This window comes from Mobula birostris, chromosome 1, assembly GCF_030028105.1.
Source record: "Mobula birostris isolate sMobBir1 chromosome 1, sMobBir1.hap1, whole genome shotgun sequence".
In the NCBI taxonomy this organism is placed as follows: Eukaryota; Metazoa; Chordata; class Chondrichthyes; order Myliobatiformes; family Myliobatidae; genus Mobula; species Mobula birostris.
In genome coordinates, this window is record NC_092370.1 from 126,268,015 (window position 1) to 126,294,308 (window position 26,294).

Below are 26,294 nucleotides of genomic sequence, written 5' to 3' on the forward strand. Positions count from 1 at the left end.
GGCAGTCTGGTGCTAAACACTGAATCTATGGGAAGGGGCATGATCAATAATTTGGACCAAGTTAATATCACCATCCCTCTGTCATTCCCACCCTGTCCAAGGTTCAAAGTTTTTAGAACAAAATGAAAAATTATTTTCAATTCCACTGATTGTTTTAATACTCATTAAACTACAGCATTCTCTGGCAGCAGTGGAATACTTTTCTACTGCTGTATTGGGTCAACATTAAGTGCTCCCAGGTCAGTTGTAACGTGGTTCAGAGAAAAGTTAAACTGCTTCTTTGAATTCACAATATGCCTTTATCGTAACAGCAGAAGTCTATACTCTGTGACCCCATTGTGACTTTCCCACAGTAGCTAGCCTTATAGCCTTGCTAAGTGGGACTGTCAATTACAATTAAAGCAAATTACAGACTGTTCTCTAATTTGGGACTGGCCGTGCTAAAAGCAGCACCAGAGTACCTGTGATCACTTTATTTTGTACTCCCGAGGTGAAAAGGTAAATGTCGACAGTAAGGATTAAGTTCCCTCAAGGTAAAAGGCAAATTAACAGCAAGATCCAAACCTTGTCATCACTTTCACTGCTGTCTCTACCTTTTCTACCACAGGCCTCACAGAAGGTTTCACACATTAACGTTTTCCATACCTGCCTATGACATAGAAAGATGTCAGAGTAATTCCAATCTTTCACAAATTTTCGCTGTAAATCTGATTAGTAAAGACAGATATAATGGTTCGCATGGAGTTGATGGACTGAAGGATCTGTTTCTGTGGTGTACATTCTTTAAGATTCAGAGGAAACCCACGCAGTCACAGGGAGAGCACGGAAACTCTACACGTACGGTACCAGAGGCCAGGATCGAACCCTTGACACTAAAGCAGTGAGACAGTAGCTCCACCGTGCAGCAGCACTACGCTGCACACATGTTTTGGTTAAGTACTTAGTATTTCAGATCAATAGTGTGCTGTTGGGTGCTTTTTGCTCTGCTCAGTGGGAAAATGAAGGCTATGACATTAAACCCACTTTACTGATACTAGGTTCATAGCTAACTATGCCTTGGTGATTCAATTGCTCACCCCAGATACTTGTTAGAGTCGTCCACCTCTAATACTTTCTCGGGCAGTGTATTCCAGATATCAGCCGCACTCTGGGAGAATAAATTCTCCCTCAGGTGCTCTTTAAACATTTTTTCTTCATTGTAGACCTCTGGTTTTAGAAACTTCTGCCAGGGGGATAAATTCCTTACTATCTACCCTATCCATGCTTCTCACAAGTACCACAGCAAATACAAATGTGAAGTATCATAAGTATTGAAACCTTACCCCCCCGGTGGTCTGCATATCTGCAGGCAACAGGAGATGCCAGGAAGGCATTACTCTGCTAATTCCCCACTTTTCCCTGCCTGGCATATCTGGAGAATAAAATTTACAAGGTCAAATTCATAGTCAAAGTCAAGTTTATGCACAAGTACTGCACGTGTATGTGCAGATGTGATGGAAAACGTAACCTGCAGCAGCATCACAGGCTCATAACATCATATAAGCAGCATTCACAAGAAAAACTCCATAAATTATATATAACATATACAGTTTTTACCAAGAAAGTACACAATTAGAACAAAACAAAGTCCATTATGTTTGCAAAGTGATTAAGGTTGTCAGTGTTACAGAGGTAGTGTTAGGACTGTGCAAGCAGGTTTAAGAAGTGAGTGGTTGAAGGCAAATAGCTGTTCTTGAACCTGGGGTTCAGAGTTCAAAGTAAATTTTATTATCACAGTACACGTATGTCACCATGTACAAACCTGAGATACATTTTCTTGCGGGCATACTCAGCAAATCTATAGGATGGTAACTATAACAGGGTCAATGAAAGATCGAGCAGAGTACAGAAGATGACAAACTGCAAATGCAGATATAAATAAATAGCAATAAATAATGGGAACATGAGATTTTGAGAGAAAGAGTCCTTGGAAGTGAAATAATTGGTTGTGGGAACATTTCAGTGATGGTGTGGGACTTCAGAATTCTGTACTCCTGTCCAATGGTAGCTGAAATAAAGTCCCACGGCCCAGATGATGGGGACCTTTGGTAATAGATTACCCTGGATTAAGTGCTATAGACCTAATTCCTCTGCATGTGACAGAGGCCATCAGCAAATATAGACCACAATTAATGCTGAACCACTAAACAGTGGCTGACTTCACTAATCACCAACTCGGTCACATATAGATCCCAAATCATTCCCCCTCCACCACAACTCCCCCCCACCCCCAACGTCCCAACACCTGCAAGCATCTTGGCTGGCAGTCGAATATTCCGTTTGGGTCAAAGTAAAAGAAACTTCAGAGAAAACTTGGGTAATGGAGCAAAGTAAATGTTGTCTGGACGAATCTTGCTACAGTGAGGGCTTGCATAGACAGAGTGAGCAGGAGCTCTGACTGTTACCTGGCAACTGGCCCATTCTCTTGAACCCAACTAATGTCAGCCACCCAGCAAATTTCCTGCGTAACCAAGCTGACAGAAGCTTTACTTAATCTTGTTATCATGATGAGGCAATATTCAAACATAAGGGCAGATCAAATCAATCTTAGAAGTTGGGATAACAATCCAAGGTGGATTAAAGTCATCCACCTTTTGCTAGCCGCAGTCGGTGACCTTGTTCTTTTGTACGCTGTGCCGTTTTAAAATAAAATAATTCCTCCCCTGTGTCCTCAGAGAAGAGCAATGATGACTACCGACAGCAGGAACAATCATATCCGACGTGCCCGTGTATGTGTGCAGAGAGAGACTGCTTTGATTGTTCCCCGGTGGATGTAATTGGGATCATTACTGCCCATTCAAATTTCATCACTCGATTATCACAAAAGCCTCATTACTGTTGAAAAGAATGCTTGCTAAACTGTTCATTCCTGGTCCCCTCTCTCATCAGCCTATGAAAGTGATTGTGGGGCCTGCAGAAGGGCAGGGGGTGGAAGAGATGAAGAGAGCTCCTCTTAGATTTGATTAAAGACTGTGATACAAATCGATATTTAATAAAGTGGCTACCGTCCTAATAAATGCAAGCACTTTCCCTGGGTGAGCTGCGTTGTTTTCTGCTGATGTAGGCCAAAAGGCAAAACCAGTTTGGTATTTGACAAGAATCTCTTGTTTATATAATAGGCAATACATGTACAGCTATTCCTCGGCACATGAAAAGGATAGATTCCTGAGAAAAATTTCATGCACTGAAATTTGGTAAATTAGCAAGGCTCAGTGAAATACAACATTGGATACTTTGGTTCAGTGTGCTTCCATGGCAGGCTGTTCATTACCTTGAGAAATGGATTCGTAAATCAAAAAGACATGCCCTTGAAAGGTCAATGTCTTAACACTGATGATCCGCAAATGGAAGGATAACCACAGTAAGGAAACACAAGGAGGCTGATTCACCCAGCAAGAGGTTGCACCAAGAACGGTTGCACTGAATATTGGGTGGGAGAAGAATATAAGGTAAAAGGTAGATTAGTATTAATGCCCCATAACTTTACAAACTTCTGTTAAGTTCCCCCTCAGTCCTGGAATTCCAATGACAACCCATGATTGTTCAAGCTGTCACTTCTGCTCATAAGCCTTAATATAGGCAGCAGCCTGGTAAATCGTACCTGTATCTTGTGACAGCGTCCTGACTGTAATAGGGGGATCAGAATTGCACACTTTACTCCAAGTGCGGCTCAGCAATCTTTCATGAAACTGCAATAGGAGTCCTTTGATCTTGTGATGACTGCTCCAACCAATAAAGACAGCTATGTCAAACACTGTAACCATTCTATTTACTGGTATGGCCTCATTCTGGAACATACAACAGAGAGAAGTACAACACAATGTAGGCCAATCACCCACAGTGTGGTGCTATCCTTTTAACCCACTCGAAAATCAATCTTAACTCTTCCAGCCCACATAGCTCTCCATTGCTATTTTATACTTGTGTCCATCTGAGTCTTATAAGTGTATATAATGTACCTTCCTCAACCATCACCCTTAACGGTGTGTCCCACGCATCTGCCATGCTCTGTGTGTAAAAGTAAAACCTCTGCATCCCCCACCACCCTATAATTTCCCTTGAATTAGTCATTTTCTCTGGCAAACAGTAGGCAACTGTCCGCTCTATCTATGACTTTAATTGTCTTGTATACCTCCATAAAGTCACCACTCATCATCCTCACCAGAAAGAAAAGCCCTAACTCACTCAACCTATCGTCATGAGGCCCTCTCTCTAATCAAGGCAGCATCCTGGTAAATTTCATCTGCGCCCTCTTTAAAACTTCCATATCCGTCCAATAATGATTCAAACAGAACTGAATGCAATGTTCCAGTAATGAGTTCTCAAGGCCTGTTAGAGGCACTGGAGAGCATTCGGCTCCGAGGTTTTTTGAGCACCTGATTGGTTAATGGTTGTTTAACGAAGTTTTGAATCGTTCTTTGAGTTCTTTGTGTTTTTCTGAAGCAACTCACTCTTTGTAAGCGGTCTCCTGGTGCCTTCTGTTAAGTTTATTTTGATAGGCTCAACAATTCCGTGTTCCTTCTATTTAAGCCGATGTCCAATTAACGATAATCTCCTGGTTACTTCTTGCATTGTTGCTTGACCGATGTATCTTTGGAATTATTATCAATAAACTCTTGTCACCGTCTCTTCATTGGAGTCTTGCCTTTCTTCTGTAATTGGGTTTCGATATTGCGGATGGTAGTTTGCCTCCCAGGTGCCAGGGTCTGGGATGCTTCTGATCACGTCCATGATATCTTGAAGTGGGAAGGAGAACAGCCAGAGGTTGTAGTACATATTGGTACCAACGACATAGACAGAAAAAGGGAGGAGGTCCTGAAAGCAGACTACGGGGAGTTCGGAAGGAAGGTAAGAAGCAGGACCACAAAGGTAGTAATCTTGGGATTACTGCCTGTGCCATGTGACAGTGAGTATGGGAATAGAAAGAGGTGGAGGATAAGTGCTGGCTGAGGGATTGGAGCAGAGGACAGGGATTCAGATTTCTAGATCATTGGGACTTCTTTTGGGGCAGGTGTGAAGTGTACAAAAAGGACGGGTTGCACTTGAATCCGAGGGGAATCAATATCCTGGCGGAGAGGTTTGCTAAGGCTATTGGGGAGAGTTTAAACTAGAATTGCTGGGGGGTGGGAACCAAACTGATGTGACGGAGGAAAGGGAGGTTGGCTCACAAATAGAGAAAGCTTGGAGACAGTGCGAAAGGGAGGCTAAGCAGGTGATAGAGAAGGGACGTACTCAGATAGACGGTTTGAGATGTGTCTATTTTAATGCGAGGAGTATTATGAACAAAGCGAATGAGCTTAGAGCGTGGATCAGCACTTGGAGCAATGATGTTGTGGCCACTATAGTGACTTGGATGGTGCAGGGACAGGAATGGCTACTTCAAGTGCCAGGTTTTAGATGTTTCAGAAAGGACAGGGAGGGAGGCAAAAGAGTTGGGGCCATGAGAGGCCATGGGAGAGAGGCAAAAGAGGTGGGTTGACCAGAGATAGTGTCACAGCTGCAGAAAAAGAGGAAGTCATAGAGGGATTGTCAACGGAGTCTCTGTGGGTGGAAGTCAGGAATAGGAAGGGGTCTATAAATCTACTGGGTGTTTTTTCTAGACCACCCAATAGTAACAGGGACATTGAGGAGCAGATAAGGAGACAGATTCTGAAAATGTGTAATAATAATAGGGTTGTTGTGATGGGAGATTTTAAATTTTAATCTAAAAAAAATACTGATTGGCATTTCCCTAGAGTGAGGGGTTTAGATGGGGTGGAGTTTTTTTGGTGTATTCAGGAAGGTTTCTTGACACAATATGTAGATAGGTCTACAAGAGGAGAGGCTGTACTTGATCCAATATTGGGAAATGAACCTGATCAGATGTCAGGTCTCTCAGTGGGAGAGCATTTTGGAGATAGTGATCACAATTCTATCTCCTTTACCATAGCATTGGAGAGGGATAGGAACAGACAAGTTAGGGAAACGTTTAATTGGAGTAAGGGGAAATATGAGGCTATCAGGCAGGAACTTGGAAGCATAAATTGGAAACAGATGCTCTCAGGGAAACATAGGGAAGAAATGTGGCAAATGTTCAGGGGATATTTGTCTGGGGTTCTGCATAGGTATGTTCCAATGTGACAGGGAAAGGATGGTAGGGTACAGGAACTGTGTTGTACAAAGGCTGTTGTAAATCTAGTCAAGAAGAAAAGAAGAGCTTACGAAAGGTTCAAAAAACTAAGTAATGATCGAGATCTAGAAGGTTATAATGCTAGCAAGAAGGAGCTTAAGAATGAAATTAGGAGAGCCAGAAGGGGACATGAGAAGGCCTTGGTGAGCAGGATTAAGGAAAACCCCAAGAAACACATTCTACAAGTATGTGAAGAGCAAGAGGATAAGACGTGAGAGAATAAGACCAATCACGTGTGACAGTGGAAAAGTGTGTATGGAATCAGAGAAGAATGAACACTTTGCTTCAGTATTCACTACGGAAAAGGATCTTGGCAATAGTAAGGATGACTTGCAGTGGACTGAAAAGCTTGAGCATGTAGATATTAAGGAAGAGGATGTGCTGGAGTTTTTGGAAAGCATGAAGTTCGATAAGTCACCAGGACCGGACGGGATGTACCCTAGGCTACTGTGGGAAGCAAGGGAGGAGAGTGCTGAGACTCTAGCAATGATCTTTGCATCACCAATGAAAATGGGGGAGATCCTGGAGGATTGGAGGGTTGCGGATTTTGTTCCCTTATTCAAAAAAGGGAGTAGAGATAGCCCAGGAAATTATCGGCCAGTGAGTCTTACTTCAGTGGTTGGTAAGTTGATGGAGAAGATCCTGAGAGGCAGAATTTATGAACAGTTGGAGAGGCATTATATGATTAGGAATAGTCAGCATGGCTTTCTCAAAGACAGATTGTGCCTTACGAGCCTGATTGAATTTTTTGAGGATGTGTCTAAACACACGGTAGAGTCGTGGGTGTAATGTATATAGATTTCAGCAAGGCATTTGATAAGGTACCCCATGCAAGGCTTATTGAGAAAGTAAGGAGGCATGGAATCCAAGGGGATATTCCTTTGTGGATCCAGAACTGGCTTGCCCACAGAAGGCAAGGAGTGGCTATAGATGGGTCATATTCTGCATGGAGGTCGGTGACCAGTGGTGTTCCTCAGGGATCTGTTCTGGGACACCCTACGCTTCATAATTTTTATAAATGACCTGGATGAGGAAGTGGAGGTATGGGTTAGAAAATTTGTTGATGAAACCAAGGCTGGGGGTGTTGTGGATAGTGTGCAATGCTGTCAGAGGTTATAGTGGGACATTGATAGGATGCAAAACTGGGCTGAAAAGTGGCAGATGGAGTTAAACTCAGATAAGTGTGAGGTGGTTCATTTTGGTAGGTCAGAATACAGCATTAATGGTAAGACTCTTGGCAGTGTGGAGGATCAGAGGGATCTTGGGGTCTGAGTTTATAGGACACTCAAAGCTGCTACGCAGGTTGACTCTGTGGTTAAGAAGGCATATGGTGCATTGGCTTTCATCAATTGTGGGATTGAGTTTAAGTGCCGTGAGGTAATGTTGCAGCTATATAGAACCCTGGTCAGACCCCACTTGGAGTACTGTGCTCAATTCTGGTCGCCGCTCTACAGGAAGGACGTGGAAACCATAGAAAGGGTGCAGAGGAGATTTACAAGGATGTTGCTTGGATTGGGGAGCATGCCTTATGAGAATAGGTTGAGTGAACTCGGCCTTTTCTCCTTGGAGTGACGGAGGACGAGAAGTGACCTGATGGAGGTGGACAAGATAATGAGAGGCATTGATCATGTCGATATTCAGAGGCTTTTTCCCAGGACTGAAATAGCTAGCACCAAAGGGCATAGTTTTAAGGTGTTTGGAAGTAGGTACAGAAGAGATGCCGGGGGTAATTTTTTTACACAGGGAGTGGTGAGTTCATGGAATGGGCTGCCGGTGATAGTGGTGGAGGCGGAAATGATAGGGTCTTTTCAGAGGCTCCTGGATAGGTACATGGAGCTTAGGAAAATAGAGGGCTATGGGTAAGCCTCGTTAGTTCTAGGGTAAGGATATGTTTGTCACAGCTTTGTGGGCCGAAGGGCCTGTATTGTGCTGTAGGTTTTCTATGTTCTATGTTCTATGTAGATGATGGAGAAAGTATTGAAGCCTAGAGTCATATAGCATGGAAAAACGCCATTCAGCCCACTGGTCTATGCTGATTGAGATGCCTATCCAAGCTAGACTCATTTGCCTAGATTTGGCCCATTACATTCTAAGTATTTAATATTCGTATACTTGTCCAACTGATATGCAAAAATTGTTTTAGTATGTGTTTCAGCTACTTCCTCTGACAGCTAATTCACATAGACACCACCCTCTCTGTGTGGAGTATAAATACTGTCATGGACTAATCAGACTGAATGTTTTTTTTTTATTCAGTTCCATTTTTGGAATGTAGGACGTAACATTTGGGAAACATCAAGGCCCAAAAGTTTTAGACCCAACATAACTGGAAGAAGGACTTCCCAATACTAAAAGTTTTCAGAGTCGTTAACATTAATCCTTCACCTGCTGAACTGGTAAGAGGCTACTATGGGCAAATCCATAAATGTACTAATTAGTATTTTGAGATTTAAGATTATTTATTGTGCATTTGTTTCTATTAATATTCCACTTTGAATAAAGAACCTACTTAGTCAATGCTAGTTTGTTTCAAGAGCAATCCATTCCTATCCCTGACGTGGCAGATGCAATTTTCTCTAAAACTTGTCATTGAATATTGTTCAGTTCATGCCAGGATCTTCAAAGCTCCGCCTGGAACTTCGGTTCTTTTCTAGTTATTTCATCTGATTCCCACCCAATTTCCTGCAGAAGCAGGTTTCCCTTCTTTATTCTGTCAAAATCTATCACAAATTTGAACACTGCCATTAGATCTTGTTTTAACTACCTCTATTCTGAAGGCAAGAATCCCAGTTGGTCTATGTTACTGATTTTTTTTATTCTTGGAATCAATTCAATAAAACCCTTTAGACACAGGTAGACAGTCTGTGTAATGTGTCCAGCACTGGAGGCAAGGCTTCTCTGTTAAAATGACTTCTTGACGGAAAATATGTTTTTACAAATACTGAAGTTAACTATTTATTAAAATCATTTTCTAAATCTCAAGGTTTTAGATTCAAATCCTACTTGCAAGACTAGAGAACTCTGTAGTTATGGGCTTTTTACACATTTGGAGCTGGTAAATAGTATCGCCTGGCCAGTGCAAACCCTTAAACGTTTATAAAACTGTCAGGGTGGTAGTAGAGGCAAATACATTAGGGGCATTAAAGAAACTCTTAGATAGACACATAGATGATAGAAAAATGTAGGGCTATGTAGGACAGAAGTGTTAGAAAGATCTTAGAGTAGCTTAGAAGATTGAAAAGCCTGTACTGTGCTGTGGCATTCTATTTTCTTCGTTTTATGTTTTCTCTTTGAAGGTTCAAATGTACAATTTAATGGCAGAGAAATGTAAACAATATACATCATGAAATGCTTTTTCTTTGCAACCATCCATGAAAACAGGGGCGTGCTCCAAAGAATGAACAACAGTTAAATGTTAGAACCCCAAACACCCCCCCAGCTCTACCCTCCTGCGCGTAAGCGGCAGCGAGCAACAATCCCCCTCCCACCGGCAAAAAAAAACATCGGCACCGTCACCGAACACTCAAGTGTGAGCAAAGCAATAGCAAAGACACAGAATTGCAATTACCCTAAAGACTTCGCGTTTCACCCGGTGTTCAACATACCGCAGGTTCTCTCTCTCCCTAATAAGAGTGAAGGAGGTGTCTCCATTTTCCCAGCGAGCGGGGAGACATAAGAAACAACTCACTGGTTTACGATGTTAAAAGTCTATTACTTCGCTCCTTACGAGCTCTGTGCCTGAAGATCACAAAGAACCAGGGTCTCCCGGCACACAGCAGATATTCCGACTCCCCCGATGACACACGGGTCTCCTGAAGTGACACCAAGCCTTGAGCCACCCGTCTCCAGAGCCCCGAGATCCTAGACTTCTGCATTCGAGCCGGACTCTTAGGCTGAGCCTTTGGCATGCCGAGCAACGGCCAGTTATGGAACCCGGAGAGCAGCTCCTGCAAAGAAGTGCAGTCAGCGTGTTACTCCAGGTCGGGGTCTTCAAAAGAACCCTGAAAGGGTAAAATAGAGATATTCATCATTATTATTAAGTGCCATGTTGTTTGACATACAGTAGGTGATCATGGTCTATGACCTTGATCATTCTTAGCAAATGTTTCCACAGAAGTGGCTTGCCATTGCCTTCTTCTGGGCAGTGTCTTTACAAGATGGGTGACCCCATCCACTTTCAATGCTCTTCAGAGATATTCTGCCTGAAATCAGTAGTCAAGCAACCAAGACGTGATATGAACTAGGGGCTCATACGACCATCCACCACCTGCCCCCATGGCTTCAAATGACCCTGATCTGTGGGTGTGGTGGGGGAGCTAAGCAGGTGCTACACCTTGCCCAAGGGTTACATACAGGCTAGCGGAGGAAAGGAGCACCTTACACTTCTTTTGGGAGAGATGTATCTCCACCCTGGTTCTATGTTAGTTTCATTAAAAATGAGGATAGTTTATACGGTAGGGGTTAAAGTTGTCCCCCAACCACCTTAATTATGTGAAGGGACAAAGAACAATATAACGGTGTAAATTAAGCTTCACTAAATACTGGTAGACGATTAAGAAACTTTTACCATAGGAGAAAACTTTTCCAAACGAGCACATTTGTGATTATAAACCATAGTTAATTCTCAAATTCACAATTATTCTTAGATTACAAGTCCATTCGAATGGTCACCCATGGTGCTTGGGTGTACTTTATTAGGTACACCTGTACATCTGCTACTTAATGCAAATATCTAATCATGTGGCAGAAACTCAATGCATGAAAACATGCAGACCTGGTCAAGGGGTTTAGTTGTTTGGACCAAACATCAGAATGGGGAATAAATGCGATCCAAGTGGCTTTGCTGTGGTGCAAAACAGAGTGGCATGAATACCTCAGAAACTGCAGATCTACTAGGATTTTCATGCACAACAATCTCCAGAGTTTACAGAGGATGGTGCAAAAATCAAAACAAAAAAAAATCCAGTGTGTGGCAGTCCTGTGGGTGAAAACACCTTGTTAATGAGAGAAGTCAGAGGAGAATGGCCAGAGTGGTTCAAGCTGACAGGAAGGCAGTAGTCCTTGAACATACAGTCAGTGGCCAGGAGCTACCTTATATTTACCAAGAATTACATTTGCCAAGAATGATCAAGGTCATAGACCATGATCACCTACTGTATGTCAAACAACATGGTGCTTAATAATAATGATGAATATCTCTAATTTACCCTTTCAGGGTTATTTTGAAGACCCTGACCTGGAGTAACACGCTGACTGCGGTTCTTTGCAGGAGCCACTCTTGGGGTTCCATAACTGGCCGTTGCTCGGCACGCCAAAGGCTCAGCCTAAGAGTTGCGTTCACCAGCATCTGATGTGTGTAGCTACCTTATAAAGTGGACACTGAGTGTACTTAGATGTTAATTAGACCATATGTTATATATTCGGGGAAAATTGTCTCAGGAAAGTGACTCAATTATCATATAATTTCCCATGACATCTCTTACAATCCACTTCCTGTCTCAGAATCTTAAAAATATATGCCCTTTTAATTCCATTTCTTGCTCATGTGAAATAAATTCCTCATGCTCTGATAGTTATTCCTTCAGTTATTAGGGGCCCAAGGTCTGGAGTTTCCTCCTTAATCTTCTCTGCCTCATTATCTCACTCTACTCCCATGAAGTTTACTCTTGCTACTTCTTTGGGCAAATCTTTAGCCATATGCCTTATTTGTCTCAGGAGGGCTTTGCTGCATTGAAGATTCCAGAGAAACGTGCATTTTGTTTACTTGAAATGTCGTAATTTTGGCAAAGTAACATTGAAAAGGAAACATCTCTGATAGTTGACATTGAGGGAGATGATGGTTAACTCAGAAGCATGCAGTAGTAATAGCAGAAGTGTCTGGATCTGTGAATCTGTCAAAAGTGGTTTCTTCTGACACATGCAATACAACTCTCAGGATTAAAGGCTCTGTCACTAAATGAACTAAAATTTCTAGTCTTGCTTCAAAATTAATGATATACTAACAAAGTTATGTAATGTGTGGTTAGGAGTCAAATTATTCAAAGGAAAGTGTTTTATTAATGATTAGTTAATTGTTGGAGAAACTAGATATTCTTCTAAGAAGAGGACATTTGATCTTCATGAAGACGTAATGAAAAGCTGAATGCAAGAGAACGAAGTAAAACAGAAACAGATGCTCAGGATGCAGGTTAAGTATTTCCTCAGAGCAGCTGTTATGGGGAGATCATCCCCAATATTCTAGCCACTAGCCAGATGAAACTAACACTTTGTAATGGATGTAAATTCACACATGCATGCATTCAGCCATCTACACTTACACGCACTCTCAATTCCATATACACTTGCATAGGCACACAAACCCACATATGCATGTGTGCACATGCATGCACACGCACACAAGCTAGCACAAGAACAAAGACCCATTAACACACACACCCAATCCCCCTCTTTCTCTGTCTCACACACACACACACACACTTTCTCATACAAACATTTACAAAGACATACACTGACAAACACACACATAGATGTGCAAACATACACACTCACACACAATCATATACTTTCTATTTCTCTCTCTCTCCCCCTCTCTCTCCCTCTCTCTCTCTCTCTCTCACACACACACACACACACACACACACACACAGAGTCAAAATACTAACATGAAGAAGCTGTAGTTTAGACCATAAGATACAGGAGCAGAATTAGGCCATTTGGCCCATCGAGTCTGCTCTGCCATTTCATCATGGCTGATCCATTTCCCTCTCAGGCCCAACCTCCTGCCTTCTTCCCATATCCCTTCATGCCCTTTTACAAACAGAATGATCTCCCATCTCACTTCATATTGTTTTATCAACATAACTCTCTTTTCTTTTCCCTTTTATGTATGTAGGCAGCTTTTTCATTGAGATGTTAATGCTATTCTCTTCACCAGTCCATATAACAACAAATGGGGGCAGCAAGGCAGCATACCATTTTGGTTTTCGCTGTGAGGGTGGCAGCAACCCATGTTCATTTCTGCTGCTGTTTGTAAGGAGCTTGTATATTCTCACCATGATTGTACAGGTGTCCTCTGGGTGCTCCAGTTTCCTCTCATATTCCAAAGATGTATAGGTTAGTAGGTCACATGGGTGTAGTTGAGCAGAGCAGGCTCATTGGGCTTTTAATGTGCTGTATCTCTAAATTAAAAAAATAAATACTATCGACTCATTACTTATTTAATTATTTGGAGATACAACTTGGAATAGGACCTTCCGGCCCCCGAGCTGCACTGCCCAGCAAACCCACTGACTTAACACGATTTAACCTTAGCCTAATGACGGGACAACCTGCAGTGGCCAATTGGAGCGTGGGAGGAAACCGGAGCACCCTGAGGAAACCCGCGAGCACACAAGGAACGTACAAACTTGCTTAAGGAGGACGGCAGAATTGATCTCTGAACTTTGATGCCCCGAGCTGTAATAGTGTCACACTAACCACTATGCTACTGAGGTGTCCCTCTTTGGTAATGCTGAAAGGCAGCCATTGGGTTGAGTAATCCCGCCATATCAGTTCCACGAATAACTCGCAGATTGACGGTCCGAATCCTCTTCTCACCCATGTGAAAGGACAAGATTGCACATGAGCCATGTAGGGTTCCCTAAAGGTTAATTTGCAGGTTGATTTGGTGGTGAGGAAGGCAACTGGAATGTTAGCATTAATTTCAAGAGGACTAAAATATAAAAGCAAGGATGTACTGTTGAGGCTTTATAAGGCACTGGTAAGGCCTCACTTTCAGTATTGTGAGCAGTTTTAGGTCCCTTACCTAAGAAAGGATGTGATGACATTGGAGAGAATTTAAAGGAAGTTCACGAGAATGATTCTGGGAATGAAAGGCTTATCGCATGAGGAACAATTGATGGATGGCTTTGGCCCTTTACTTGCCGGAATTTAGAAGAATGAGGAGTGATCTGATTGAAACTTTTCGAATATTGAAAAGTGTCGATAGAGTAGTTGGTTCCTATAGTGGTGAGTCTAGAACTAGAGGGCATAGCCTCAGAATAGAAGGAAGTCCATTTGGCATGCAGAGGAGGAGGAGGAATTTCGTTAGCCAGAGAGTGGTGAATCTGTGGAATTCATTGTCACAGGCGACTGTCAAGGCCAAATCATTGGGTATACTTAAGGCAGAGGTTGACAGATTCTTGATTAGTCAGGGATTGAAGGGATATGGGGAGAAGGCAGGAGATTGGGGCTGAGAGGGCAATGGATCAACCATGATGGAATGATGGAGCAGACTCGATGGGCCAAATGACCTAATTCTGTTTCCATATCTTACGGTCTTGTGGTTTTTATGTTCCCTTCGTTTAGAAGCATTGACACAAGAGAGGCTGCAGATGTTGTAAATCTGGATCAATACACACAAAATGCTGGAGTACGTCAGCAGCCCAGCAGTTTCTATGTAAGAAAAGGTTATTCTTCTTTTTTCCCTTCCCCCACCCTCCCGCTTCCCCTTCCTCCTCTTGATTCAGATATCATCTGCCAGCTCCTGCTCTTTCCCCTCCACCCACTCTTTTACTGTGTCTTCTGCCTCACGTTTTCCCAGTCCTGATGAGGCATCTCAGCCAAAACATTGACAGTTCATTTTCCTCCATAGATCCTGTCTGACCTGCTGAGTTCCTCCAGCAATATTTGTGCATTGATTTGGAAGCAGTACCTAACTTGGTAAAATCTTGTTCCCCACTTCCCTCACCCAATCCCCATGGAGTGAGCATAAATCTAGTGCAGAACAGAAGAAATATTTCAGATGCAGGATTAATCTAGGGTCCCCATTTGTTCTTGGAGGAAATAAAGGATCTGGAGACATTACTCTCCCCAGGTGCCTATATTATCCCTCACTCAACATCAGTGAGAAGGAAATTATCTGTCATTGTTGTGTTGTGGGAGTGAAGTAGATGCAAACTGCTTTGCTGTTTTGTGCTTTACAATAGAGTGTAACCTAGAAGGGCTGGCTGAAAAGTATCTCTGGGATTGTGAGGGCTGTTTAATAAATACAGTAACTTTTCATTATTTAAATGATTCTTTAAATAACCTACTCAAATAATCCTGACAGTGCAGCAGTCAATAACCAGATCAATCCCCAAAAGTGTTTTGGATGAGCAGATATTTTCTCTCCCTCCTTTCTTTGTTAGTTTTCAATGAAGAATTCTGCATCCCGAACACTACAGATCTGATGAAGAGCCTGGCGATGTTAACCATCCTCTTCTTTAGCCAGCTGGCCTCCTATCCACTTCCAAGATTATTCGTTTATTCTTCAGTATATAAAACAGAGAGAAGCAAAGGATTAAGAAGCATTCTGACATTAATTGTGATCTGTTTCTTAATGCAGCTGATGGTGTGAATCTCTCTTTAAGCACATACTTATCTGTGAATTAAGCAGGCTGGCGTGTAAAGGTTCTCGGAAGTACAATTTCCCTCTCAATCATTGTGGAAACCTGTTCCTTCACACGTATAATAATAAGGATAATTTGCACTGCATACACACATGGTACTGTAGATTAATCGATCCTATTTTCATTGCTGGAAATTCTCATCTGTTAATTGTTCTTGTAAATGGGTAAGTTTAACATCTCATAACTCATGATCAGAGTCTGTTCTTTAGTACCTTTACATTACCTTAAAATATCATATTATTGCAAATTTGAAATAATTTACTTTTCAATCATTTATCTTTTAGAGGGATGCAGTAATTATTAAACATAGCTTATTTATAAGAGGAAACAACTTTGTGGGAAGTCATTACCATGCAAAAAGTATGATGTGGTCAATTAAAAATACTGATCATACATAACATAGTTTCCCTGAGGGTAAGTTTAGCTCAGTGTAGTGATGGACAACTTGATTTTATTCTTCATGACCATTTTAATCTTTGTCTTGTTTTTAGGGTGCAGAATTAAACAAATTACCTGTTGGTTGCAAATGGTATTTGCGTGTAATTTGCAAAGTAATGCCACTCCCCGCTGACCTCAAAGAAAGCTCCGAATTATACTCTATGATATCCAAGAGGATTTTTCTTGTCCTGATGGCTGTCACTCTCAGGCATCCTTAGCGTCTGACAGCTGGAATGTCAAACTGGTCAATATCATTAAAGAGCATTCTCCGTCAACAAATCAAGAAGTGAAAAGCACACCAATGGATCTGGGGTTGAGGAGATGAACAACTTTAAGTTCCTCATTATACACATCACTGAGGACCTCACTTGGTCTATACGTACCGGCTGTGTGGCGAGAAAAAGCACACAGTGCCTCTTTCACCTCAGCTGGTTAAAGAAGTTCGGCATAAGTCCCCAAATCTTAAGGACTTTCTACAGGGGCACAATTAAGAGCATCCTGACTGGTTGTATGGGAGCTGTACTTCCCTCAATTGCAGGAGTAGTGTGGCCAGCCCAGCGCTTCTGTGGACTTCCCACTATTCAGGACATTTACAGCAACATGTGCGTAAAAAGAGCCCGAAGGATCACTAGGGCCCGTGTCACCCCAACCACAAACTTTTCCATCTGCTACCATCCGGGAAACAGTACTGCAGCATAATAGCCAGGACCAACAGGCTCCAGGACAATTTCCTCCACCAGGCCATCAGACTGATTAATTCATGCCAACACATTTCTAAGCAATATTGACTGTCCTGTTGTATATCTTACCGTATATACTATTTATTACAAATTACCATAATTTGCACATTGCACATTCAGAGGGAGACGTAACGTAGATATTTTTACTCCTCATGCATGTGAAGGATGTAAGAAATAAAGTCAATTCAATTCAATTTTTAATTCACTTGGCTTGATTTTTCTTGAGAATTTTTAGTAATTCCATGCATTGATAGTAGCTTTCTTGTGGATCCAGATTCAGAATAGTTTATTGTCATACACACCAGGGGGTGATAAATTTCCTTTGCTTGCATGAAACCCCAGTTTCATCTTTATCACCAATTACATTGGTAACCTTCCCACTGAATATGCATGAGGTTAGATTAGTAACTTCATTGATATTGACATTGAGAGGAAAGTTCATTTTCAATTCTTAAATGCTTTCCTTTAAATTCATTTTTCAGGGAGGTTATTACTTTGCCTAGAAGTTCTTGATCAGTGGTGCTCTATAAGGATCAGTTCCGGGACTTCTGTTGTTTATGATATACAATACATCAATGATTTGGATGAAAATGTAGATGTTTGAATTTGCAAGTTTGCAGATGACATCAAGATTAGCGGAGTTGTGGACAATGTAAAGGACTATCAAAGAATACACTGAGAAATAGTGCAGAGAAATTACAGATATGGGCAGAGAATTGGCAATCGTGTTTAATCTGGGAAAGTGTGAAGTGTTGCATTTTGGAAGATCAAAAATGAAAGGACAAGGTATATGGTTAATGTTAGCCCCCTTAGCAGCATTAAGGTACAGAGAGATCTTGATATCCAGGTCCATAGTTCACTGAAAGTGTCTACACAAGCGGTTAGGTTTGTAAAGAAGCAGTATGGCATGCTTGCCATCATTGGGAGGAGTATTGAGTATAAGGGTAAAGAAGTTATGTTTGTTTAGTCAGACTGCACTGAGTATTGTCTACAGTTCTCATTGCACTATTATAGGAATGATGTGGAGACTGTAGAGAGTGTGCTGAAGAGGTTTACCAGAGTGCTGCCTGGATTGAAAGGTATGAAGAAAGGTTAGACAATCTTGGGTTGTTAGGGGTTGGTACTGGGACTGTTCATTTTCACATTGTTTGTCAATGATTTCGATAATGGAATTGATGGCTTTGTGGCAAAGTTTGCAGATGATGGGTGGAGTGGTACGTAATGCTGAGGAAGCAATGTGATTGCTGAAGGATTTACACAAATGGGAAGAATGAGCTTAAACGTGGCAGATGGAATACAGTGCTGGGAAATGTATGATAATACATTTTGGTGAAAGGAACAAAAGTGCAGACTATTACTTAAATGGGGAGAAAATTCAAACATCAGAGGTGCATAGGGACTTAGTAGTCCTGGTGCAAGACTCCCAGAAGGTTAATTTAGAGGCTGAGTCTGTGAAAAGAAGGCAAATGTAATGTTGGCATTCATTTTAAGGGGAATAGAATATAAAAACAAAGAGATAATGTTGAGGCTTTTAAGACTCTAGTCAGGCCACACTTGGAGTATTGTCAATAGTTTGTGTTGTTATTGGAGACAGTCCAGAGGAGGTTCAAAAGGCTGACTCCGGGAATGAAGGGACTAACATATGAGGGGTGTTTGGTGGCTTTGGGCCTGTACTCACTGGAATTTGGAAGAATGTGTGAGGATCTCATTGAAACCTACCGAACATTGAAAGGACTAGATAAGGTGGATCTGCAGAGGATGTTTTCTATGGTGGAGGTGTCCAGAACTAGAGGAAACAGCCTCAAAATTGAGGGGTGACCTTTTAGAACAGAGGTAAGGAGGAATTTTTTAGCCTGAGAGTAGTGAACCTGTGGAACGCTCTGCCACAGACTGCGGTGGAGACTAAGTCTGTGAGAATATTTAAAGTGAAAGTTGATTGTTTCCTGAATGGACATGGCATCAAAGGTTATGGTGTGAAGGTATATGGTGTATCGAGTTGTGTGGGATCCAGAATCAGCCATGATGGAATGGCAGAGTGGATTCGATGGGCTGAATGGCCTAATTCTGATCCTATGTTTTACAGTCTTTTGGGTTGTTCTTCTTAGAGTGCTAGAAGCTGAGGGAGACCTGATAAATGTTTTTAAAATGATGAAAGACATACAAAAGATAGACAGTTAGAATCCTGCTCCAGGGTAGAAATGCCAAACTCCAGAGGATGTGCTTTTAAGGTTAGAGGAGGGAAGTTTAAGGGCGATGTGAAGGGCAAGTTTTTGGTGCAGAGAGTGGTGCCTGAAGTGAATTAACAGGGGTAGTCATGGAAGCAGGGAGTTTGGTAGAGTTTAAGATACTTTTAGATAGACACAGGAATATGAAGGGAATGGAAAGGTATTGAAGTCATGCAGGTGGGGGACATTCAGTGTAAATTGACATCAATTCCACCATAACGTTGTGGGATAAATGGCCCATCCAGTGCTGTACTGTTGCATGTTCTATGTTCTAATCCTGGTGTATTTTGTAGATGCCAAACATCGCAAACACTGTGTGTTGATGGCGAAGGGCATGAATGTTCTGAGTAATGGATGGGGTCATTCAGGTGGATGTTTGGTCCTGGATTGAATTAGGTTTATTGAAAATTATTGATGCTGCACTCATCACCCTCCTAACTTGTGCCATGTGCATAGAGAAAAAGGTCATGGGTAGCAGGAGGTGAGCCACACACTTCAAGATATCTAAACTCTGACCTGCCCTTGTACAAGTAGTATTTACATGGTGGTTCCAGATGAGTTTCTAGATAATGATGACCAAAAAAAATTGGCAGTGGTGAACTTGGTGATAGTTACGACACGGAAAGTCAAGGTTATGCAGTTTGTTTTTCTCTTGTTGGAAATTCTCATTGCCTGAGACTTCTGTGACATGAATATTTCTTGGCACTTATCAGCCATATCTGGGCCTTGCTGTATGTCAGTGTGGCTGCTTTATTTACCGAGGAGCTGTTAAAGGAACTGAACAATGTATAATCATAAGTGAACATCCCAACTTCTCACCTTACGATAGAAGGAAGGTCAAGGAAGATGATTGGCCTGCGGAACTCCAATGGTGGCGTCCTGAGACTGGGAAGAATTAACAACCCACTGCTGTCTTTCTTTGTGAGTCTAATCATAAATGTTTTTAAGCATTTTTCTAGTATTTTCAAAAAATATTTTGCAGAGATATTCAAAATCAGTTTTGACAGCAGATTCAGCACAGAAAGCGCTGGAGGAACTCAGCATGTCAGGCAATGTTCATAGAGGGAAATGGACAGTTTTGGGTCCAGATGAAGGGTCTCAACCTGATATGTCTAATGTCTATTTCCCTCTATAAATGTCGCCTGACCTACTTGGGTCCTCCAGCAATTTCTGTGTTGCTCCAGATTCCTGCATCTGCAGTCTCTTGTGTCTCCACCCAGGGGCATGGCTTAACTTGCTGTCAAAGTAAATCTTTGTGCAGGGCTTTATTCCACTCAGGCTTTCTGTGACCATCTTGGAGCTTGCTTCCGGGATGAGTTTGCTGCTTGAAGATCAGTACAAGGTAAGAGTGGAACAAAAGGATAGGGCAGTAGTGAATGCAAATTACTTGTTATACCCAGAAAATTCCAAGCACTTTGCAATGTTAATGTATGATTGAGATAGAAGGGGAAATATCAAAAATAGACTAAATAAAAATGCTAAAAATACCCCTCGTATTTAAAACAAAAAGCCTATAAATCTTAAATATACTGTCCCAAAATTATTTATTTTTATATAATTCCACATAACTTACCAGTGGAATGTCAGTAAATATCATGCAACAATATGAAAAATTTTCAAAGTTCATAATCCAAATTCACATTTAATTCCAGTGATTTTCCTTTACTGCACTGGAGAAAGTGGCAAACAGTGCCTGATATTGGAGAACCCTGAATCACAACTGCAACCTCTGGATTTCTGAAAAAAAATCCCAAATCTACCATTGGTTACATGGAATAATGTTACTGAGTGTTCATAACTCAGTCATCAATGACAAGGAAGAATCTGGGATGCAATAGTCAAATATACTACACAGTAAAAGTAAGTGCTTTTCTCAAATTTGTATTATATCCAAGGAAAATGATTATAATTTCTTCTTCAAAAGCAATGCCTGAAGTTTTGAGCAGGTTTGTAATCAATTGCTGAAGTCCTCTAGATGAACAACCCTGGTATGATGACTGCCTACTGCAGGGTACAAATGCATACCAGAAGCTTCCAAGATGCACTGTCTGTCTTGCCTGCCCCCTCCTGGCCATGAACATGCCAATCTAGTGTTATCACTTACATACTATATACTATATATTGTTATTGGTACTTATTGATTTTCATCAGCCAAAGCTACATATGTCCATGCACAGAACTCTGGTCTTGTGTATTCCTAATTTTTGTTGGATCACTAATGGTGACCATGACTTCAGGGCATTGACTGAAACCCTGCAGCTCCATCTGTACATCCTCATACGGCTCTTTCCGCCTTTGAGCTGCCCCTTCAAGCTTATCTCTTTGACCAAGCTTTTGGTCATATATCCTGATATCGTGTCTTGTGGCTTGGTACCTAACTTGGACTGATAGTTTTCTATATTAAAGAAAGTAGATATAATGAAAGATCTGTCATCCAATTAAAGACTTGTTCTCTTCACAGCGGGATAACGTATAAGAAAGTAAAATGCTCAGATGGCTTCAGGAATCCAGAAATGCTTGAACAATTCTTTATAATGTGTATAAGGAAAGAAATCTCTCTTACATCCTTAGTTATCTTTTTTTTCCCTTTTGGGAACTGCAGTTCATGTTCCATGTGTTTTTGTTTACTCTTTTTTACTATTTGCACGACTTGATCGAGGCACTTCGGCATGGAACTGGCTCTGTGACAATTTGTTCCTGGACCAGCTTCACTCGCCTCAGAGATTCATGGCTGTGGACTTACTTTTGGGATTCTGTGGTTTAATGCTCTGTGTGTTATTTCCTCAATTTTTGTTGCTTGCATGATTTGTTCTTGTTTTCGTGTGTTGTGTGTTTGATGGTTTTTGCTATGTGGGTTTTTTCTTTAACTGGGTTCAAAGGTTTTTCTTTTGTTTGCAAGAATATGAATCATAGGATTGTATACTGTATATATACGTCGATAATAAATATACTTTGAATCTTTATCTCATACCATTTGTGGATTAAGTATGTTGCCCATTTCTTTCTGCAACATTGTAGCTGATATTTCAGAATTTCACACTAAGTATTTAAAAGTCACTCTTGTCTTTATTGACTCTTTTTACAAATTTTAATAGTCAGAAAATGAATATAGGAGATGTAACTTTAATACTCCAGAGGAAGTCAGCAGGTCAGGAATATCTGTGGAGGGAAATGGACAGTTGATGTTTTGGGTCGAGTTGCTTCATCTGGAATTAATGGATGGGCTCGACCCAAAATGTCAATGGTCTATTTTCTTCCACAGATGCTGCCTGACCTGCTGAGTTCCTTCAGCATTTTGCTCATTGCTTCAGATTTCAGCATCAGCAGTCTGGCATGAAGGAATTGTGGCCAAGAAATCTTTATGAGCCTCAAGGTGACCCTAAAGTGATAGGATTGTGGTTCTTGGCAAGTAATTGCTGCTACTGCATACAAGACCCAAAGTGTTCTGTTCTTTTTCGAACTGAACAAGTATGTAAGTGCCTACAAAATGTTTGCACCAATACTCTATAGCACAGAGATGATCAGGGAGTCAGTGGATCAGATGAGATTGAGGGAGGATCTGGGTGGATTGAAGACAGGGCTCGAGTTGGTGGGAGATGATCAGGGGAAGGGTTATATCAACAGCAGGGAGGTGAGGCCCCAGACAGAACTGGTGAGTCAGGGAGCTAGGCCTAACCGGCAGTAGGGGGCTTTAAAGACCTCAGCACCATTTCAGAATATGAGCAAGGAACTTAAAAAGGACCTACATGCCAGAAAACCAACACCTCAGGCTCATTAACAATGGAGTAAGTGACATGGTTAACAGTAACCAAATGTGTCCCCATTGGTTTCTATAAGTGAATTATGCACATGGTGTGCCAGGGTAATTTGATATCACTGTACCTGGCAGGCATGGAGGACCAGTACAGGGTACTGGATGAGTGGGAATATACAAAATCTGACATATTGTACTTTGCACAAGAATATTGTACAGTGTAAACCAGTTCCTAAATCTCTATGCTTTCAAACAGCCATGAAATACTTGGCAATTATTCATTCAAAGGAGGGTTATGCAGTTCACCACCCCTGTCCTAACTCAGAAAATCAGTTCTGATGCAGGGTCTTGACTAAAGTTGTTGGTCATCTCTTTGCCTCACAGATGCTGCTCGACCGCTGAGTTTCTCCAGCAGTCTGTTTTCTCATTTAGTTGGTGCTTGGTTTCATTAGAATCTGTCCATCACAGTCAACTCCTCCATATAATAGAACCTCATGAATGCTGTCCATGAATATGAACAGGAAATGAATTACAGGTGATCACAATTATCAACAGTGCGGGGAAATCAGTACCCTGAGAGCAAAGGAAAATGGGAAATTAGTGGCTTCCTCATAACTACAGAGAGAGCGAGAGGCCATTCAGCCCATTGGATCCATGCTAGCTCCGAGGAGAAATCCCATTACCCTGATCCCCCAATTGTCCTGTACTCTTTCATCTCTCTCACACATGCCCACTTACTCCCTTTGATCCTCCTTGCTGTTAACCTGCACTCAAGGGGTAATGCACAGCAGCCAAATGAGTTACCAACACGTCTTTGTGAGGAAGCCAAACTTCATTGGAAACCCGCCCGACCCACAGGCGGAACTTGCAAACTCTGCACCAGACAGTACCTGAGGTCAGGACTGAACCCAAGTTGCTGGAAGAGTGAGGCAGCAGCACTACCTGCTGTGCTACCGTCCCACACAACCTCAGCAAGTTGTTCTGGTATGGAATGCACTGTCCTGAAAGGGTGATTAGGCAGATTTGGTAGTTATTTTCAAAAGGTAATTGGTTTGTCATTGTCAGATGTACAAAAGGTTTGTGTAAAGCTTTATTTGCATACCACCCAGACATATCATTCCAAACAGAAGTACATCAAGGTAGTACAAAAGGAAAATAATAACAAAATGCAGAATATAGCATTGCAGTTAAAGAGTGCAGGTAGACACACAAGGTGCAAGTGGGAGATGGACTGGGAGATATAGAGTTTATCTTTATCATACAAGAGGTCTATTCAAGACTCTTACAGAAGGTAGGTAGAAGCTGCCATGGTTCATGTTCTCAAACTTTCGTAGCTTCTGCCTGATGGAAGTGGGAACAAGTAGGGTCCTTGACTAAGTAACACACACGAAAGGAACTCAGCAGTTCAGGCAGCATGTATGGAAATGAATAAAGAGTTGACATTTTGGGTCAAGACCCTTCTTCGGGACTGAAAAGTAAGGGGGAAAGACACCAGGATAAAATGGTGGAGGGAGGGGCAGGAGGCTAGCTAGAAGGTGATAGGTGAAGCAAAGTGTGTGGGGAAGGTGAAGGGCAGGAGAAGAAAGAATCTGGTAGAAGAGGAGAGTGGACCACAGGAGAAAGTGAAGGAGGAGGAGTCCGAGGGGCAAGTGATAGGCAGGTGAAAACAGGTAAAAGGCCAGAATGGTGAATAGAAGAGGGGAGATGAGGGAATAGTTTTTACTGGAAGAAGAAATTGATATTCATGCTATCAGGTTGGAGGCTACCCAGATGGAATATTGGAATATAAGATATTGCTTCTCTACCTTGAGGATAGCCTCATCTTGGCACAAGAAGAGGTCATGGACTGACATGTCAGACCGGGAATGGGAATTGGAATTAAAATGTTTGGCCACTGGGAAGTTCCACATTTGGTAGAGGGAGCGGAGGTACTCAGAGAAGCGGTCACCCAATTTATGAGGTGTCTCACCAATGTAAAAGAGGCTGCATCAGGAACTCATAGACCACCCTAGCTGATTCACAGGTGAAGTGTTGTCTCAGCTGGAAGGACTGTTTGGTGCCCTAAATGGAGGTGAGAGAGGAGGTGAATGGGCAGGTGTATCACTTCGGCCGTTTGCAAGGATAAGTGTCAGGAGGGAGATTAGTGATGAGGAACAAATGGACAACCAAATCATGGAGGGAGTGATTCCTGTGGAAAGCGGGGAGGGGGAGGTAAAGTTATGATCAGTGGTAAGATGCCTTTGGAGATGTTAGAAGTGCAGAAGATAATGTGTTGGATGTAGAGGCTAACCTAGCTTGTTCTGCTCACCCTCCCCCCACCTTTTTATTCTGGCATCTTTTCCCTTCCCTTCCAATTTCGATGAAAGATTTCAGCCCACAATATCAAATGTTTATTCATTTCCATTCAGGTCTGACCTGCTGAGTCTCTCTAGCATTTTGTGTGTGTTGCTTTGGATTTCCAGAATCTGCACGATCTCTTGTGTTTATGATTTGTCGCTCCGTTGCGAAGCCTCTTCGCAGTATACCTCCCCTGAAGAAGTTTAAATCTTGGGAGTTCACTGAGATCCTCTCCCACTACTCCCTCTCTGTGATCTCTGCTGCTCTCCTGCCTTTTGCTTCACCTATCACCTTCAAACTTGTCCTCCTCCCCCTCCTTATTCTGGCATCCTCCCCATTCCTTTCCTGGCCTGATGAAGGGTCTTGCCCCGGCAAGTCAACAGTTTATTTATTTCCATAGATACTGTCTGATCTGCTGAGTTCCTCCAGGATTTAGTATGTGTGCTGCAGCTGCTCTTCTTGCCTATTTTTAGACAGGCAACCATGTTTTATCATACACTCCTTGCATTTTCTCATGCACTAAAAAATATTTCCCTATGAAACTTAATGTAGTCATATGCGTGAAGATTGCTCAAGAATACCTCATTCAGGAATTTGACAGAGTTGTGCACAGCCCATACTCAAGAAATAAGAGCGGGCCAAAATCTACATGTGGTCAAACCAGGGCACTCATATTTGGTCAAACAGGGCATCATCCACAAGGTCTGCTGACTTCCTTCCTTTCATTATTAATCTAGGTTGTGATAAATATATAGCGGCTACGAGGGACCAAATAATGATTGATTTTGACACTCTCCTAGTTCCAAAAGTGTGGCATAATTGAGATAATAATGCTGGCAATTGGTAAAGTGGCAAATGGAATTCAGAGTAGTTTGACCTAATGCGTTAAACATATAACAGGACAGTATGGGGACATATAGAATTCTGGATGACTGGGAATGAGTGATGCAGCTGTAATTTATTCCAGCGATTCAGATTACATCCATAAATCACTTGAACTTCATTTTTATGGTTTATAGACGTCATTTGAACTCTTGAGATTGAATTGTGGCCCTATACTTACTCCTTAACATCTATTCATCTATTACAGTTATATATAGCACAGTTGCAGGAAAATGAAAACAGTGCTAATGACACTTAGAAGTAGATCTGAAACATTATTGT